The sequence below is a fragment of the Octodon degus genome, unplaced genomic scaffold, assembly GCF_000260255.1.
Source record: "Octodon degus isolate 3935 unplaced genomic scaffold, OctDeg1.0 scaffold00167, whole genome shotgun sequence".
Lineage (NCBI taxonomy): Eukaryota > Metazoa > Chordata > Mammalia > Rodentia > Octodontidae > Octodon > Octodon degus.
This window is the reverse complement of record NW_004524743.1, coordinates 1,267,874-1,274,266: the sequence shown is the minus strand read 5'-3', so window position 1 is coordinate 1,274,266 and position 6,393 is coordinate 1,267,874. Positions and strand designations below refer to the sequence as shown.

The window sequence follows — 6,393 nt, the reverse complement described above, 5'->3', positions numbered from 1 at the left end:
TTATAAAATGAGAAACTACTTTGGCAATAACAACACACAATTTACTAACCATTGTTACTCTCCTAAAATCTTGTTTTGAGATTTTGTACCACTGTTTTTATTTTTTTTCTTTCTTTAAAATAAAAATAACTGATGTCAATAAAAAAATAAATAAAAAAACCCTCTTTCTTTATAAATAGCAATCTTCAAGTATTTTGTTATAGCAACAGAATATGGGCTAATGCAGTTCTGAACTCCGTTTTTAGAGAAGACTGGAGAAGCTTGTTGTTATTATCATTGTTGTCTTTGTTGTTGTTGTGTGCATATGTTTTGGAGGTTAGTGGTAGCTGGTACTGAAGATGATTTATTGTTTTAGAGTTGTTGAACACAAATGTAGCAAGTCACACTTCAGAAGTTGTCCAGCTATCACTATGGATATGGAGCTTGGAAGGGTGATATGACCCGCAGATGAAATTAACAATGGGTATTGCAGGATGCTAGACAGTAAAGTATAAGATTTATAACAAATTATTCATGTTAGAAGGCACAGAGTGCATTAAAGATGTGGAGGTAGGTGCAATAACTGGTTGGAAGACAACACTATGTATTACATCAAATACTGGGAAATTCATATTACTTTGTTAAGTGGAATCCTGTATCACTTGTAATTTTTTCTGTTTTAATTCTAATTTGTACTCTTTAAAAAATAAAAAAAATTAGAAAGAAAAAATGATGGGGAGGGAGGGATTTAATGGAGAAAATGGGTAGAGGGAAGTACAATTTAAGTCCTAGTGATAGTTTGGAAAAACAGATACGATGGAGGTTTGAGAAGAATAAGTTTGAGGGACAGTGAGAGGGATTAGCATAGTGTTAAAAAAAGCCCACCTTTGGTCAAGGTTATTTGACCCATATATGGGCCAACCCAAAATTTTTACCACCCCAACTGTTGTCATCTGCATAAAATAGTGAGTAGATCCAGCCCTACTTAGAGTGCTGCTGTGGTTCACTTTAAAGTCACTGTGTTGTTCTTTCACGTTTGGTGCAGAATCTACTGTCAATTGTTATGTCTTTCCATGAACTCAGTACTGATGGGTAAACTTAGAAAAGATTTCAATACTTTTCTGCTGGATGGTTAAGACTAAGGTAAAGCAAGACCTATGCAACATGAGTTGTAGCTTTTTGGTCTGATAAGGTCAGTGAAATCCCCTCAGGATTTATCCTGAGATCCTGTACCTCAGATGTAGAACCTTTGTCAGTGTCAGCCATGTGGATGAGTCACGGCATTGCTTGGCCAATGTGCTCTCTGTGAATGCTTGAGAGAATGTTTTCTCTCCATGTGACTCTCCTTAGGCACACTCTACATCATCGATCACTTTCCTCTTTGGCCCCATAAGTATAAAAACAAAATATAAGAAGTAAAGCCATGCTGTTATGTTGAGCTGTAGGGGACTCAGGTCAACAATTTCTGACATTGCCAGTCAAGTGGAAGACCCAATACTATTATGGGCTACTGGACTCTTTTAGAATATTTTGCTGCATTTACACACTTATAATATTCAAATAATGGAACTTAACCAAAAAAGGGGATTCAGATGAATGTCCATTTTGTATCTGTTTATTCAAAATGGTTAGGATAGATATATAGTTACATCCTCTTAATGAATAGAGTGATTTGTTCTAATGGTGTTAGCATATCATGTCTGCATCTTGTACAGCAATTAACAACTAGGAAGAAGGTATGCAATATGTTAATTATTGAAACTGTCCTACCAATTTGATTTTTTTAAGCATCAAAAAGAGAATTTATTTAACGATTCTCGCTGATAATACAGCAAGTGGGTGAATAATTCATGCTATAGCATGCTGAATGAACTGAAACCAAAAAGTTGGTTGGAAGGAGGCAGAGGAACTTTGTCTTATAAGAATCATAATCGAGGGGCTCCATAATCATCTGGCATCCGTTCAATGTTGTATCTGTGATTAGAAATGTACATGATAGGAACTCCAGGGATCTTCCGGATCCTCCGTTTAAGGTCTCAGTCAACTGTGGCCACAATGTAACACTTGTGCTGAGTTACTCTCTGCACCAAGCAGTCATCTGCGTAGGTCCCTTTATGTGCGCAAGGTAAGCGTTCAAACCATGGATCCTTGGCGATCCTTAGGGCCACTCGATACTTCTGTCCCAATTTTTCAATTTCTGCCATTACACAATCAGTTATACAAGGGATACACTAGGCATACAGACAGTCCATCATTGATTGTACCAAGTCCAATTTGGCTTTGATGGAAAAGTTGATAAAGTTGGTATCTACCAGGATATGATAAGGTGGGCCCAGCTGTGTATTATACTGGAAGAATAAGCAGGAAGGATGCTGGGGGACTTGTCTTTCCTTTAGAGCACTAGGATCTTTCTTTTCTTTCTTTTTAGGTTTTAATCTATCCTTTTCTTTGAGTCTCTCATCTCTGAGACTAAGCATTCCCTTCATGGTCACATACTTTCTTGTTTTCTTTTGTTTCCCCATGTCCACGCCGCGGTCCCCTACCAATTTGATTTGAAACTGTCTCATTGCTATTTGTTTATCAATAAAATTATGGGAAAAAATTAAAAAAAAAGAGCTCAAGTCAACAAATTTGGACATTGCCAGTCTTACAGAAAACTCACCACTATTGTGGACTACTGGATTATATTGGGAGATGCTGCTGAATTCAAGCACCTACAATATTTAAATGACAATGGAATGCCTATCTCTGATAAAACTAACCAAAAAAAGTGGGATAAAAATGAACGACCCTTTTGTATCTGTATACTCAAAATAGTTAGGATAGATATCCAGCTCCATTGTCTTAATTAAATGAATAGAGGGGTTTGTTCTAATAGTGTTTGAGACAGGATATCATGTCTGCATCTTGTAGAGAGAATAACCACTAAGACAACAATATGCTATGTATTAATTATTGAAAATGTGCCAGTAATCAGTTGTGAAACTGTCTCATTGACACTTGTTTCTCAATAAAATTATTTTTAAAAATAAAAAAAAGAAAAAGAAAAAAAAAGATTTCAAGGAGGATGAAAAAAATGACTCAGATAAAATGCTTACTTTATAGAAATAAAACTTTCAGAGTTTTAAATACCATTACTACATTACCTTTTAAGCCATTAATGAAGTTGAATTAGCAATGGAACTGAAGAACTTCAGCAACCTCTGTCTCCATCTGACTCAGTTAAATTCGTGCAGATAGTAATTTTGACAATTCATAACCCAACCCAGGGATACCCTTCAGCCTGGTACTTCACATCCTTTTGCCATTTCCTAAAAGTGAAACAAAGCAAGCCCAGGGTGGCATGACCTTCACCTTGCACGGTGCCTTACCTGGGAGGGTTGTGCATTGTTTTCCTCCCTTGAACTTGTCATTGACAAGAGCATTTTGTGGGCCAACCAAATAGCTCAGAGGATTAAAGCACCTGCAAGCTGTCACAGGGGCTGGGGGGCCGGGGGGCCGGGGGGCTGAGGGTTTGATCCCTGGGCCTGCCTTGCTGGTCCCACCCTTGGGGCACACTGAGATGACAATTGAGACTGGGTGTGGTGGCGCGCGCCTGTAATCCCAGCTCTTGGGAAGCTGTAAACAGGTGGATCACTAGGAGTCTGATTTAGAAGTGAGACTCTGAGCACCTTTTAGACCCTTCCCTAAAACACAAAAAATTTAAAAAAAGAACATTTTGTACTCTGGTGAATTTGGCATTGTAATTTCCAGTGCAGCTCTTGTCTAAAGATAAATGTGGCCCCAGCCCTGGGGATAGCTTCTGCCCAGTCTTTGACAGCAAGCTGATTTCAGAGGGTCTATGGATAAAGAACCATTCACTTCATACTGTTCTTAGTTAAGAATTGGGATACTTGAGTATAAAATGCGCGCACACACACACACACACACACACACACTTTCAGCACAAGCCTCAGGCTGAAGGGAGTTGGTCTTTGTGATCATGAGGGCAAGAACCTCTCACAGAATGGTATGTGGACAGTGGTGACCTCAAGAGCCATTATTATCAGCCTTTCCTGACTAAATCTGGATTATTTATTATATGAGGAAAAATAAGCCCTATTTGAACAAACATATATTTTTTCAAGGATCTCACTTCATAAAAAATAAATGTATTTACAAATATAAGCCAAAAAAGATATATTAAGGCATCTTGGCTCCTTTATTTTATCTGAGTCAGGCACATTGTAAATAAGAAAGTCATTACACAATTTTCAATTCTCTTTTTAAAATCAATGGTAACCTATAAACTAATATATTGCTTATATATAAAAGTAATTTCTGCCAATGCACTAGTAACATAGTAAGTTATATATCATTTTTATTTTTGTCCTTGGTACCTAGATAGGCTAAGGATTTTGTTAAGATTTTGCATTGACTTTCCTGGATAAATTTCCATGCCAAAAAACTATTGAGACAAGTGTGACTGGAGAAGATATTTTAAACAAATTCTATTTTCTCCAGATTATTCTCTAAAGGGTTCATAAAATCCTTCAAAGTTTGTCTTATTAGCAAGCAAATATAGATGTCAATTGAGAAGATTATTAGGTACATGATTAATTAAATTTGTATTAAAGCAGATTAAGAAATAACTCTTCCTGCTCATTATGAACCAAAGCTGCGAATAGGCATTATATTTAGACTTCCTGTTTTAATCCCCCAGGGGTATCACATAGATGTTTTAGTTTCAGAAAAACTGTCACTAGATTTCTTTCTGTCCCATCACCACCAGCAGGAAATAGGAATCTGGACATGAGCAAAGAAAGAGAAAGAAGCAAAGGTGAATTGGAAAGGGGCCTTGACATCAGGATTAGGAGGGTTTCTTTGCCTCTGTCTCACTGTATTGTTTGCTACTTTATGTCAAACAAGGTGTTGGGAGTTTTCTTTATACCGAGTGATTCTTTTCACTGGTTGAATTGCATTGACCAATTATTTCATTTCCATAGGTACACTTCGGAAAAGGTTTATATTTTCCTATTAGTTCTGATTAGACCATTTTTTTTTGAAGGAAGGAAAGGTTTATTTAGCTCACAGTTACTGGAGGTTTCAGTCCATATTCAGCTGGCTCCAAGGCAGAGTGGCGCAAGGCAGGGAGCAATCTTTCATGGCGGCACTGGCAAAGAGCAAGGGCACAAGGGAGGAGTAGCAGCAGCTCAAGCAGCTAACTTCTCTTTCCTCCTTACATTGTAATGCAGATTACTTGCCCTAGGGCAGGTGCAGCATCCACACCCGCAGTAATCAATCACAAACTCCAGAAGCCACCCCATGACTGCATGAGGCTTTTGGGGGGACAACTATACACAAACCATAGCATTCTGCCCCTGGACCCCCAAAGACTCATGCTCATCCCTTTATGCAAAAGCCATTCTAATCCATCTCTATAAGTTGCCAAAGTCCCGAGAGTTTCAGCATTGCTAAAAAGTCCAAGTCCCAAGTCTCCTCCAAGATCCAAGGCAAACTCTTAGCTTTGAGCCCTTTTACAAATGAAAAGTTAAACACTTCCAACATTGAAAGGCACAAGATAAACACTGCCATTCCAAAAGGTACACACAGCAGGATACCAAGCATTGGGACCAACACAAGTGCAAAATCCAGCAGGGCAAACATTAAGCCCTGCAGTTCCATGTGGGACATCCAAAGCAATCTGTGATGGATTGTGAGCTCCAAAGACCTTACATGGCTTTACCCCTGCAGCACTCGTGGTGGTGGCTCCCATGGCCTCTCTCTTAGGCCGGCTTTGCTCCCTCTTTGCAGTTTCCCTCAGATAATACATGTTCCTGGCTTTTCCAAACTTCTGGGGTTTCTGTGGAATAGGCTTCTCACTCTCTGCTTCACACACTGCCCGCTCAGGGGCACACTGCCTGGCTTCCCAGGCCTTCTGAAATCAAGGTGGAAAGCCTTCTTAACCTCAGAACTCCTGCATTCTGAATATGCTTAAAACCATTGCCATGTGCATGATGCCAAGGCCTGCTGCCAGCTGGAACAGTAGCCGGGCTTTCTTCTCTCTTGGCTGTAAGGGTAGGGTTCCTGGACTGCTCAGCACCCTGACCCTGATTCCTAATAACAATTTCTCCATGCCAGCACCATTCTGGAACCTGGTGCAGCTGCTCCTGCTCCTCTGGAACATTGATTAGACCACTTTGAACTACACCCTGGAACTGAGCTCCTCCTCTCAGCCTCCAGATATTTACTCCTCCTCTGTGTGTTACTCAGCATGGGCTGCAAAGAGACCTTTGATTGGTGAAAGATGTGGCATTTGGGGCCAAGCAAAGGAGGAACAAAAGGCTAGAAACTATGGCTGAGAAGTCCTTTCTTTCTTTCTTTCTTTCTTTCTTTCTTTCTTTCTTTCTTTCTTTCTTTCTTTCTTTCTTTCTT

The 6,393-nt window shown here is 39.3% G+C and overlaps 1 protein-coding gene and 1 pseudogene across 1 annotated transcript in view; one reads left to right on the top strand and one right to left on the bottom strand.

The window, feature by feature from the left end:
• Nucleotides 1-6,393, top strand: part of Arhgef6 (Rac/Cdc42 guanine nucleotide exchange factor 6) — a 151,876-nt gene that overhangs the window by 46,596 nt on the left and 98,887 nt on the right.
• LOC105743782 lies at nucleotides 1,905-2,501 on the bottom strand (annotated as a pseudogene).